This window comes from Festucalex cinctus, chromosome 19 (assembly GCF_051991245.1).
Source record: "Festucalex cinctus isolate MCC-2025b chromosome 19, RoL_Fcin_1.0, whole genome shotgun sequence".
Lineage (NCBI taxonomy): Eukaryota > Metazoa > Chordata > Actinopteri > Syngnathiformes > Syngnathidae > Festucalex > Festucalex cinctus.
The window spans coordinates 12,459,487-12,473,346 of record NC_135429.1 but is presented as its reverse complement, the minus strand read 5'-3'; the positions used below and the strand labels follow the sequence as shown (position 1 = coordinate 12,473,346).

The 13,860-nt window shown below is 40.5% G+C and overlaps 1 protein-coding gene across 4 annotated transcripts in view; it reads right to left on the bottom strand.

The window, feature by feature from the left end:
• Nucleotides 1–13,659, bottom strand: part of trps1 (trichorhinophalangeal syndrome I) — an 84,919-nt gene extending 71,260 nt beyond the window's left edge. For 2 of the 4 annotated variants that reach the window (XM_077507147.1, XM_077507150.1), the window contains exon 1: nucleotides 13,265–13,659. The gene's annotated coding sequence lies outside the window, so the exon portion shown is untranslated. Of the gene's footprint in view, nucleotides 1–12,807; nucleotides 12,966–13,264 lie in introns of those variants that run through there. The other 2 variants (XM_077507149.1, XM_077507148.1) reach the window with 2 other exon arrangements.
• Between the last annotated feature and the right edge of the window lie 201 nt (nucleotides 13,660–13,860).

The following is a 13,860-nucleotide window of genomic DNA, read 5'->3' as shown; positions in this document are numbered from 1 at the left end:
CAAAGGAACACACACAAGATGCCCACGTGCCAAAGTCGACCAGGTAATTAAGACGATTTGGAAGTGCACCCACACACACGTGCACTTGCCTGTCTGGCTAATCTCAAACATGACATCACTCGCGCACAAGCCGTCCACAGAAAACGAAGGAAAAGAAAAAGGACGGCCATGTAGCGCACATGCACCGACAACTCTTCGCGCCTGTGTAAACACACAAACACGCACACTTTTCCACTCCCGCAGAAGCGGACGTTTCCTGCAGAAGCAGCCCCTCACCACCACCACCACCCGCTCCGACTGACGGGAAATGTATCTGGACAAACTTAACGTGCACACGCGCAGACGCGCAGCGGAACGTTTGCTGGGCCACAATGTTGACTTTTATATTCGCTTGCAGAGGCAAGCAGAGCGCCATTTCTCCACTATCGGGAAGCGAGAGCGGGGGTGGCTTTTCTTCTTTTTTTTTTCTTCCTCGGTGATGTCAATTTCAGAGCTGGGCGTCTTCGCTCGGGAGCCAGAAGTTGTCACACTGTCTCGAATTTTTGGCTGTGAGTTTTCCCATCCAATTCCAACGGGTAAAACATGCACTGACAATTGGGACAAATTTGATCATTTTGACAAAGTCAGCAAAGGCCCCATTATCAGATGTCTCGAAAAGATTATCCTGAGCGATTGTCTTGTGGAGTGGGTTTTTAATTGTTTCCACCTGAATTGGCTTGAAAATGGTCAGGGCTGACAATCACAAATGCTAGCCATGTTCAATATTTATGATTACAAATCCTTAAGCTGCGTGCATGCATACTGACGATCATGTTCAGATTCGGCCCGATTCCCTCAAAGCCAGAAAAGGGCCGATTATCGGCTGTGTCTGAAAGACTATACTCAGCGATTATGCTGTCATTTGGTGTTAAAGGTTGATTATATATTTTTTCTCTTCCTGATCGGCTCAGAATGTCAGAGCTGAAAATCGTAATTGTTAAACTTGTTTAATATTTATGATCACTAATCCTATAAGCAGGATAAATATTACACTATCAGACACCAACAATCACAATATTTTAGCAGCCTTCCCTTGTGACCGAAATCAGCAAAGGCCTGATTGTCAGAACAATTAACCTGAGTAACTATGTTTAAATGCAGTCAATATTCGGGTTAAGGTAAGAATTCCAGTTTCTGAAACAATCAAGGTAACACATTTACATGTGTGGCGGACAGAGTTATTCTCGTTTACATGCTCATTTGTGCTTGATTGGAATATCCTGTTCGGACCGCGACGCGTGGACAACGTAATTACGCAAATCAAAAATAATTTCCATTAACTTAGTATACGTTCAATAAAAGACATTATATGTATGTCACTCACCACGCTAAATATAGTACTCTGTTTCATCCTCTCTCCAGAAATGTGGTTCTTTGCTACGGCGTCATGTTTGTTGACATCGGCTTGAGTATTTCCGGTGGGTTACACGCCAGAAGCACGGATTTATAAACTTGTATTTACTGTAAACATTTTCGCCGTAGAGACACAAAATAACATGAAAACATCGCGGAGAAATCAATGTATTCAAGGGAGGCTCCCTTCAGCGAGTATGCCTGAGCTGCACATACAAGACTCGTGGCTACACAGACCAAGATTCCTTGCGAATTAAATAAGCGAAGAAGATGATGAAGAAGAAAACGTTGAGCATGCGCACAGCGAAAAACAATGCCCCGATTAACTTGAGATACTCTGAATGCGTTTATATGAGCAAGAATTCCGGTTATGAAGGGGTAACCCAGGGGTCTTATTCGGGTTTTTAAAAACCCGAATAAAAGCATATTCCGGCTATTGTGTGTGTTTACATGGCCTTACATGTTTTACATAACCCGGTTTTAAAAGGGTTATTGCCTGCATGTCAGTGACAATCTTGTAGTGTGGGGTGTATTAAGAGTTATCAGCTTGGAAAATGGACAGGGGCAGCAATTGTAAAATGTTAAACCTGTTCAATATTTATGATTGCAAATACTAAAGCTGGGTTGACAAATCAACAGCAATCAGGCCTGATTGGAGCCCGATCCCATATTTAAAATAAAAATGTCAACGATTATCTTGAGCGATTCTGTAATATGGGGTGCGTTAATACTTTTTCGTCCTGATCTGGTTGGAAAACGATCAGGGTTCACAATCATAAATGTAAAACCTTGCATTAGTTTAAGACCCCCTGCAATTGGCTGGCTGACCAGTCTCGGGTGTACCACTCCTCTCATACAAAGTCAGCTGGGAAAGGCATTTGAGCAATGCATTACCAAAAACAAGTGGTATGATGGATGGATGGATGGATGAAATGACTCATTCAATACGCCATTATATCCACGTTCAACTCCAATTGCAGATGAATTAATCGATTATTATGCCCGTTCCTAAACCAGACAGACTAATTTATAATCATGTTCATTCCCTCCATTTCCAGCACAACCATTTCCGCAAATCACTGAAAACAACAAAACAGGTGCAGTCCATCCAGCTGCCATCGGATATTATAGCACGCCACCTCGACTAATTCCATTTGAGCATCCCCGGCGCTGAATTTAAGCAAGCTCAGTCTATTCAAAAGATTTTTTTTGGAGGCAGAGTGGGCCGCAAATAACTGTAATGGATGCTTCTTCGGATGTGGTTATTAAGCAGATTACATTTGCATAATCATCTGTAGAGACTTCTAATGGCGCTATGGTTTAGACTCGCTCCAATGCCGTTTCCTCTTGCCCGCAACGATTCCTTGACACATTTTCTCCATCCGTATTCAAAAATTAAAATGGTGGAACATCAAACACTATGCTCCAATTGCAGTGCAGGAATTAGCCATAAAATAAGAAGAACAAAGAAAGGAGAAAGATAGCTTGAGCACGTGAATATCAACTCCCCCCCCCCCACACAACGTTGCACTTTGCTCAGGCTTCACTTATATATTTTGGAGGAGAAACACTAAGCCACAACTGATTAGCTTGCATCACAATAGACTTGTTTGGTTGTGTTTAAATCTACTAAGCCCAGTAAACGGCCCCCTTGAATGCAGTAAATTACAAAAAAGAAAAAAAAAAAAAAAAGTGACTCATCAGTGTAAAAGCATTTCCTTTTATGAAATAAATCAAATTTCATGATTGAAATTATGTTTTGTCTCTTCTGTTAAGAGGTGAAAGAATGCATGATTGTCACAGCGAGGTGAAATCGGCCTCAGCGGACAAGCGAGAGGACAACTTTGTGTGTGTGTGTGTGTGTGTGTGTGTGGTGGGGGGGGGGGGGGGGGGGGGGGGGGGGGGGGGGGGCAGTAGTAAAAAGCCTAAAAGCCATGTTGCAGAACAAACGCAGCGCACCCCCCACCGAGCTATTCCTCTCTCTCTCACACACACACACACACACACACACACCCACACACACACACACACCCACACACACCCACACACACACATACATGCACACACAAGTAAATTTAACTGTCAGCCGTAAAGTTTTCAACTATAGCAAGTGATCCTTTCCCCCATTTCCCTCCTCCTCTCACTCCTGTCTATGCTAATGAGCTCCTTGCTTGTTCATCTGGCCTTCAGTCCCTCTTACGTTGCCCTACCTCAGATTTCTCCTTTTTCCTAATAGTCTTAATGTTTGCATACACACTCGTCGTCCTTCCGGACGGCCGAATTGAATGGCCAATATGGATATCCACTTTCCACTTATTTTCTTTTAACTTCTTGACACCTTCCTTCATAAAAGGAAAGCTTCCTCGTCCCTCCTTCTTTCACCAAAGACTCCCTCGCACCCTGACCGTGGGCCTCGGACACCCGCCACCTCGTCTTCCTACCACAAAGACCCCCAGATGTGTGCCCCCTTTCATTTCCATTTAAAAAAAAACTAAATAAGTTGGGGGACCAACTCCCTCCTGCTTGACATCCAATCGATGCACCCACTTCACACACTAACACATTTCAAAACCCATCAACACAAAAAAGCAAGACAAATGTACTAATGTAATAGGAATTTACCCCCCCCCTACCCCCACCCAAAAAAAAAAAAGGGAAAAAAAGGCTCGTACATAGACAGCATTTTGTCTCGTCAAAAACTGTCGAGGCAAAATTTTTATTTTCCAGATATTATAATAAAAACACTGCACTTTACCCTAAATTCGCATTAATTAGCACAAATCATAAAGAGTCATTAAAATGTAGAAATTCCAAGTTCCAACTAAATTGACAGTTAAAAATGTTCATAGATGTAAAGTTGTCTTGAATCACATCCTGAAACAACTGCTTGAATGGCAGGAAATGTACAAAAGGTTTTTAAAGCTAGACAACTTTCCAGCAACGTTGTCTATCCTTACCAACTACAATAAAATAGATTGCATTTTGCATTGTTTACTAAATAAACAAACTTCGCCATAAAATCTAGGTCATTAGCACTAAGTTGTGTGTATTAATATTCATAGGACTTACTGGTCAAAATGTACAACTTGTGTCAAAATTCTCAAGAGACCAGGTTCAGGCTGAGCTTATTGACAGCTAATAAAAATATCCATTGATGCATGGTTGTCTGAATCACATCCTAACACAGCCAGTTCAATAGTTAATGTGGTTATTACTCGTTTTCATTTATTGTGGTTCTTCATTCTTTTCGACAAACTGCCTCCGCGAAGCAGGAGTTGCTGCACTTTTGAAAACTCTCCCCTAAAGTGTAGGCAGCGCACAACACAGCAATGAGCGTTGCTGTTGTTGTTGTTAGTGTTGAGTGCAGCTAATGGTTACATAACTGAGTGATTGGTAATTGGCCACATTAGGAGCTGTTCTTCTGGGTGAGCAGAAGGAAGACGGCACTCAGTCCTGTCAGAAAGTTTCGGCAAACATTGTTTCTAAACAAATTAGCCAACTTTCAGAAGGTCAACAAGAAACTTTGATTCCCTTGAGACATTAGGGGCCAGCACAAGTGTCACCATAAGTTAAAAAATAAAATGGGATGGCCATTAAAATCAATTAATCTATTAGTTATTTAATGGAATCGCTCTAAACGCCAGAGTCATATTCAGAGTCAGTTAGGATTAATTGTGCTGCAGGCTACGACGCGGATGAAGCTTAGATAGAAGACGTTTGTTCTTCTTAAAATAACAACTTGAAAGACTGAATCAAAAGTGTCTGATAGTTTCAACAAAGCAGTGTACTCCATTTTGGCTTAATAGCTTCAAGGTGCTATTAACTGATTTCAAATAAACACACTCAAAACAACAAACTTGCAAACAAAATCAATTGGCTATTATGCACATCTTAGATACAATAACATGATCAAATTGTAACATGCTAAAGAGCATTTCTATATTACTACCAAAAAAATCTTTACATTTACAATCCAGTTAATAACTGGAAATAAAATCTTAATTGATCTTCTGTCATATGATTGCTATCAAACCCAAATGGTTTCGGTCTACGTATTTTGAAAATAAAGGACACCGGTCCTGTATTTTTGCAGGGAATTATTCCATAACTTCTACATCGGAAGAATTTCAATACAATCTAAAAGTCTACTTTTGACGTAAAGTTAGAGGGCCACCAGCTTCCGCCAAAGTTCATGTTCCTTGGAGAGAAGGCCTGAGGGCATCAGCTCCAACTTCCAGCAGTTTCTGCCTGTTTGGGTTTTCTCTCAGGCTCTTAGTCAAAATGTCAAACTGGACCAGAGGCAAGCTGAGCGGACAAGCCAGGACGAGCCACCTAGCAGCCAGCTCCGTTTTCGAGAAAAGAGAGAAGAAAAAAAATAAATAAAACTGTCATTTCAAATCCGAGCTCCAATTAGCTTGGACAACATAAAACGTCTGCTCCTTGTTTTGTAGACAGAATGGCTGACCTGCCCATTTGAGAAAGGACCAAGACTACATTGAAACAGTCGCCAGATGTTTTTAGCCAGACGACAATGCTAATGGGGTTGAGCGTTTGTGTGTGCAAGTGTGTATGAGCAATGATTTAAAAAGCAGCTGAAATAAACGACCACCTGTAAACTTTACTATTCGAAACCATGTACTGAGAACCCCGGTTCAAAGCAGGGGACACGTTCCAGACGCACCCGTTGTAGATGAAAATCCACGCTATACAGAGACAATGTCATTAATTTGGCAAAGTTATTATATTTATAGTTTTTATTACGGGGGAAAAATGTGTTTTCAGTGCTCATTCAAATCGGCAGTGAGATTAAAACTTGCCACGAAGTAGCACAGACTATAATATTGACATTTGTGCATTTGAACTTTATCAAAAACCCTACATCACAACCCTTTTGAATCTCAAGACAATGCATTCCATTCATCGGTCGATGGGGAAAGGAGTAGGAAAGTGGTGACCAAATCATACCGGTTAGCAGAACTGAACCACTGAGTGAAAAACTTGGCTGAAGAAAAAGCACCTTTACATCAACGGAGAACAACAAAGACTACCAATTATCAGCCCTCAAAAGTCAACGCCTGATCCTACAAGCTGCTACAAGTCATGCTGGATGTACCTACACTAAAACAAACAGATATGTCCTCAAATGAAAAACACGGGCAGAATGCGGCACTTGAGGGGAAAAATAGCTCAGGACTTTTCCCATCAGCCTTTTCGGGTTCCAACAAAAAGAAACTTACAACTTGATCACATTCAGGCCACTTTCGCCTTCAGTCACATTTTCCAAAGCTAATTTCACTGTCTCTCTGTCTGATGGCTTAATGTGGGAAAAACCAGAGGAAATTACCGTCAGGGGGCTGCACTCATGGGAGCGCGTTGAGTCCTGTAATGCGAACTCATAACACCAAAGCATGAATATCTTAATTGTGCATTGATGACTTTGAACAACGGCACAGGGTTGGACGCTATGCAGAGGCTTTTTCAGCCCAAAATGAAACCCACACTTAGAAAGAATAAAAACACACGCTAATGTATTACAACACACAAGAGTGAAAGAGAAATTTGCCAAGAAATGTGTCGTGGATTAACAGTCAATAAAATCCCTTGCAGCTCTTTAGTCTGACTATTGGCGACTTAGTGAAAATTGACATGCGATCCATTTTGTGTCCCGACTTTGAGGGAAAAACCATCTTAAAAACAGACAAAGGGATCTTTATTTCAAACTTAATAATTTGACATTACCTCTCCCTGAAAGTCAAAAGGACAAATTATTTGACAAATATTTTGCTCATATGTTTCAATGAGCGCACCTATCAGCAAGAATGTGATTTACACGAATATTGAACTAAAAAAAGATTCTTTACAGCTCGAGTCCAATAAAAAGAAATTGGGGGGGACAAACTTCAGTCCACACAATAAACTGTCAGCTTTATCACGCGACTTTTATACAGCAATTCGGAAGCGAAAAGGAAGACGTTTGTAACCCATTTGTCGTCACCTGGCACTTGTAAACGCCTAAATCCACTCAGCTGCCACTTTTATCAGCTTCCTCTGTGTCGTGACAGGAGGATTATTTACTTTCTGTGATCAAAGTGGCAGCAAGAAGAAGAAAAAAAAAAAAAAAAACTCCCATATTTGGGACATCCCATGAAAAGTGAAAAAATAAAATACAAAAATAAAAAATCTCCTTAAACTAAGACCATGTGTGCGTTACAGTCTGACGTCAAAAGCCTAAAATAAACAGAAAAAGCACAGCGACAAACTCCAGAAAATGGCTTTGGTATTCTTAGCATTCACTCCTATACCCTGAGTGCCATGCAGAATTTATAATTAGCTAATGTGCTATACAGCTACCAGAGTCAAAAAACATGTGTGCAGCTTGTAAAATTTGGTGAAACAATTGCATCCTAGTGCGAGTTAGCCAAGTGCTAGCGACAGAGCCATGCGCCAGAAGCCTCGCAAAAACGTTTTTCTAAAAATATACTAGCCGAGACAAATGGGTGTTTTCCTTTATGAGCTACAGTAATTAATAGTTCTTAATACTTATCATAAACAAGATTTTGAATGGTCTGTCGACAACCGTATATATACGCAGAAGTATAAATTAGAAGGGTGCCTTCAAATTACAAATTATGTGTCTGATGTTTGGTGGAAGAGGGCTTCACACATCATCAGAAAAGGATGACTTTGATTACAATAATTAATTAGATGTTTAGTCTAGACAGATTTGCTGATACGAGCTTCCACCCCCCCAAAACTAAACCGTGAAATTACCCAGAACATCTAACAAAACCAACATGAAATTGAAATAACAATAATGAAACATCAAAAGAATTTACGCAAAACAAAAATGCTGTACAGAATAACTGTTCAATCATACTTAAAAAAAAAAAAAAAAAAAAAAACTATGCATACCCCCAGAGGTGGTTTGATTTCCAAGAAACATAATACACAAGAACCGCAAATTCTTCACTAATTCAAATGTGAAACAATAACAAGGCACCACAGTCATCCCATTTGCCTCTCATAATAAACGTGCCGCTCAGAGTATTTTTGAGGGCCTTCACTCGAATCACCAGCAGCAGCAGAAGACATTGTTAGATTAATAGTGCTACTCAGACGTCTACAACTGCTTGTGAAAGGTGATATTTCCCGCATTTGGAGGGGGAAGACATCCAGGTTCTGTGCCGTCGCACTCGGCAAAGAATTTTGTCATATAGGAACGAAAACAGTTTAAACCTAAACTCTGATAACATTTAAGACACTAAGAACTGTCTCAAATCAATAATCGTTACTACCGGTTCTGATTTTACAATGTTGCAGAGTTTCATTGTTAACAAGGAAGATGGCAATACACCTTGTAATGCAATACACAGATGTGCTGACTAAGCAAGTTAACCTCACATACCGGACCATACAGAAGTTAGGGTGTTTTTTATGAAATTACTCTATTGTATGTACTACAGTACTGTTCAAAAGTTAGTGGCTCACTTCAACATGTCCTGATTTTTTATTTATTTATTTTTTTAAAGCAGCGTTTTGTTTTGGTCACCAACTCACCAAAGTTAACCATATTGAGACTGTATTTCAGATTAGTTTAATCTTATAAACAAACACTAAAGCAGTTAAACTGATCAGTAAAATTCTGTAAACTGTAGGAAAGAAACAACGGAATTTTTCAGCCTGTGGCTTTATGATATATGTATATGCTAATTAGTAGGGGTGTGAATTGCCTAGTACCTGACGATTCGATTCGTATCACGATTCACAGGTCACGATTCGATTCGATACCGATTAATCCCGATACGAATTTATAAGTCGATTGTTGCGATTTTTTTTCATTCAAATTTAGAAAATACTAATCAGTAAGCTTGTAGAGTGTAAGATTTATATGAAAATGTATTATTTATTTATCTGAAATTTCAGTCTTATAGAGGTTGTAATTTGTTTCATGTTTGAACAGCATTAAAATAAAATATTAAGGCTTAATGTTCCGTTCATATAACATTCTTCCATGCTCAAGGTGTGAATCCTAACCCGAAGTAAGACGTTTTGTTGAATATTTTTCCATTAAAAATGGATTCACACACACACACACACACACACAAAAAAGGCAATGATGATAAGACGTTGAACAATTCTGAGCTCTTAAAAAAAAAAAAAAAAAAAAAAAAAAACGATTTTTTTTTTATTGAATCGATTCGAGAATCGCGCGATGTAGTATCGCAATATATCGCCGAATCAATTTTTTTAAACACCCCTACTAATTAGTCACATTTATCGTTCAATCGTACTACTTTTTCTATGGGATATTGCAATCCATGGTCCCTGGGAGGAATTTCAGACTGAGTCTTGAGCCGAAAAAGTTTGCAAAGCCCTCTTGGAAAGTTTCAAGCAATTTCGACATAAATGACAAACTTGTTTAAATACATACTGTCAGATGCGAATTACCTAGTGTCGTACTTCATGAAGCTCCACGGGATCTTGGTCACCACCATCTAGCCTCAAAAGTTGCACGAGCCAGGAGTAATGTCTACTTTCGCTCCCCATCGTCCTCCCCCCGTAACGCCGGGCTGCTCGGAAGCGACCAAAAGACAAACGCGCGGCAGCCCGCAAAATCACTACAGTTGTTCCTCCGTGTCGTACAGCGCGTCAAACCGTCAATAAAAACGATGGCGAGATGCATTCCAGCGCTTGCGACTTCCCCTCCTCGCTCCCGAGTCCGAGGCCCTCACTCTTTTCTCCCACGCGACCAGAAAACTTTCTCCTCGGCCCAGTTGCACCGCAGAGGCTTCACATCTTGCAGCCATATGAGTAATCCGCGGTTGTCTCCATAACGCACATGCACACACAAAAGTGCTGTGTTCTCTCCCACACACACATACGGGAAAGAGTTTTATAAGCAGACGTTCTATTTAAGAGGTCATCAACTGGTTTGAGGTTTAATAGTGGCTTCGAACAAGGCCGTGAGACAATAATATCCAGTGTCTGGAAGGAAAAGGAGCAATATTTGACATTATTATAGCGAGACTTTCAGATGGTGGATTTTTACCGAGATACTGTGAAACGTGTGAAAAGGTTAAGCTACGGTTGACAAAGTCTATTAAAAAAAAAAAAGCAGTTGGCTGAGCAACCAACCCCGAGGAGCTGTGACCAAGTCAATCTGATGGCATTTCAATGCGCACAGATTTTTTTTTGATAGTAAAAGTTTTTGTCACTGTCCAATGAAGATCATGTAGCTAATTTTAACAAAATTAGTATTAGATTTAGAGATACATCCACAACTTACAATTTTGAAAATGTAGAAAATAGCTGAGTTAAGAGCAATGTAAATCATTGCTTTGTTTTCATAAGAATCAGTGTATCCTTCACAGTCCAAAGAAAAACAACAAACCAACAAAAAAAATCAGTATATTCTTTTCATGGGCCACTATGGTTCTAAGTTGGATTACAGCTCACGGGTGGGTACCATCAATGGAAAAACAACCAAAATCGGCTTTTCTGCGCATTGCAGATACAAACAAAATGCTCAGAAAATTGTGTAATAGGGCTTTTCAAAGTTTTAAAAACGTTTCACCACCACATGGTTGTTACTTTATTTATCTCTGATAAAACAGACAGAATATGGACATACTAACTTTTCATTGGCTACTGGTTTAGTGCTAATTATTCATAATTAAGGTTAGTGCAACAAATTTGTTCCAACTCCACATGTTTCACTCACGGATGTTTTTTTGTCGCTGTCTAAAGAAAAAAATAATAATAAACCACACATGACTTATTTTGCTTTGAAAACAAAAACAAAAAGCACATAAAATGTGATTGAAACATGGTCTTCATCAGACCTTACAATTCTTAGTAGGCCTACTACTTTTTCCAGAATTTAAACTACTGAAACATGCAACAACTTTTTAATACGCCACAGGGTCAACCCACGGATTCTTCAGATCACAACTAAAAGCTCAAGAAACGTGAATACACACTTTGCTTTGGAAAATCTAATTTTTAGCATGCTTTTCCCCGCTGATTTACATCGATGAAATCTTCTTGGAAACTTTTTTTTTTTCCCCAACTCCACACAGGGTATCGTCACTGTCAATTAAAATCAGCAAAAGTTTGCTTTTCATGGATTTTGAATGAGAACTGGAAGCTCAATCTACGGAAATAGATGCTTTTCATTTAACACCATAGCGTGTAGAAATACTTTTTTTTTTACTTGAAAACTTTTCAACTCCACAGTGTTAACCTTCAGATTTATATCATCCCTCTGCAATTAAAAGAAAAAAATCTCACAAAATTGCTCTCTCGGTGTTTGAACTAAAACATAAAATTCACAAAATGTATACTGTACGTGGCTTGTTATTGTACTACTAATTTTCCAGGATCTACATGACTGAACAAAATGTTTTTCCATGACACAAAGTTAACCTGCAAAAATGTGTATTATCGCTTTCCAATTTAAAAAAAAATAAAAAATGCTTTGGTCAAAATAATCAGAAAAAAAAATTTGACAGTCATGCTTTAAATTAAATACTATGGTTCTGCATGCTATTTATCAGGTGGAAGTTACTGAAACTTTGGTCAAAACTTTTTTCAACTCCACATTGATGGGATATGCATCCTCACTGTTAAAATAAATGACAAAAAAAAAACAATCAGCTTTTTTTTCTCCCCCACATTTCACTATACTAACACGAATCTTTGTACTGGTACAGCAACGACACGTTTTAAAGCAAAGCTATCCTGGGGTACTATGAGGTACTGTAATGTTTTGAAAAACTCCTGAAGCTTATCTATGCATAAAAGTGGGCGCACATGAGCAATTCTATTTTTCTTTTTTTGAGAAAAAAAAAAAGGGGGTAAAGCGGTGGCTGGAGAACTGTGGAAGGACTGTGTAAAAAAAGCCTTCCTCGCAGTGTGTGCCTCATTGTGCTGGCCTCGCATACTCGGCTCTCCCCACAGAGTTGTCATGCCTACCCGGGCTCCCTTATCTCAAAGGAACATCACACTTCTTACCACAGTAGAGGAACTAAGAAGGGAGGGGGGTAGGTTAGTGAAGGTGGTAGTAGCGAGGTGGAGGGAGATGGGGGGGATGATTGAGGAAAAAAAAAAAAAAAAAGGCTTCTGGGCATCCATCATGCAAAGTTGCACCAAACATTATCAGGCCATTAGAAGTTTCACTTTTCAAAGCTGATAAGGGAGGGAGGGGAGTTTTAGGGGGGCTACCATGTTGCCCCCCAACAATGAAAGACGTGCAAAACAAGTGCTTTGATCCGTGAAGGCACCATTTCCAACACTTTGCAGCGAGTTTACGCACCAAAAAAGTTATCAATGAATGCGAACAAACTACGCTGAGAAGAAAATCAAGGCCAACGACTGTCCTATCAAGAAAACAGAAGATAAACAACAACAAACAACCTACTACTTGTGAGGCGACCGCAACCGCGTCTGTCCGATCGCCGTGTCTCGTCTGGTCTCGCCGCGGGCTCCCCGGCTCACTTTGGCGGCCAAGCGGTAGTAGCCCGAGTCGTACCCCCTCCTCCCGAACCAGAAGCCCCCTTCGCTCGCGCACTTTGTATAGCTGTCCCGAGCTAAAATGTGAGCTGCCATGTGAATTCAAAGCTCTTCCTTTCCCTCCCTCCTCCCCTCTCTCTCTTTTTACTTCCCTCCCTCCCTCCTTCATCCACCAGCGGCTCGCCGTTAGTTACATAAGTCGCCAAGCGGCCGCCGGTTGTCGTAAAAGCAGCGAACACAGCGAGAGATGTCCCGGTCCGCTCCGGACCGGCCATTCGGCGGCTGCGCCCCGAGCTTCCCACTCGCCTTCCTAAGCTATTTTTTTTTACGCCACTGCGACAGTTTTAAGTGTTTTTCTTACCTGTTGATCCGGACAACAAGAACATTAGCTTCTTTTTAGCTCCGTGCTAAAGAAGGAGGTTAGCTCCGGGGGGCTAGCCAAAGGGACACAAAAAAGGCTGCTTCGTCTCTTGTCGTTGTAGTTTTTTAATGCTGTTTGATGAGGGGCGACTCGTTTTTATGCCTCTCTTTCTTTTCTTTTTTTTCTTTTATAAATGAAGAGTTTGGACGCGATAGAACACGCCAACCGGGTTTGTTGGGGGCTCTCATTCGGTATCCTGTGTTATCCGGCCCGACAAAGGAGGAGCAGCTCCCGGTTTGTTGTTGTTGTTTTTGTTTTTGTTGTTATTTTTAGTTCGGTGTGGCAGTGTTGTCGCTTTTGCTGTGACAGGACATCTCTGCCGTTTTCGCCGGAGTCATGACGTCACAAGAGGAAGACACAGCTGCAGCTCTATTAATATCAACAAGGAGCCATCCGAAGACGGAATCTTAAAGTGACACGCACAATCGTGTGCATAAACTTACTGTTCGTGTCCAGGCGAAATCAACACGACTGTTTTGGAAAATGAAAAGTGGCGCGGTGCCTGAAAACAAGAGTCTGTTGGATTTTCATAAAAA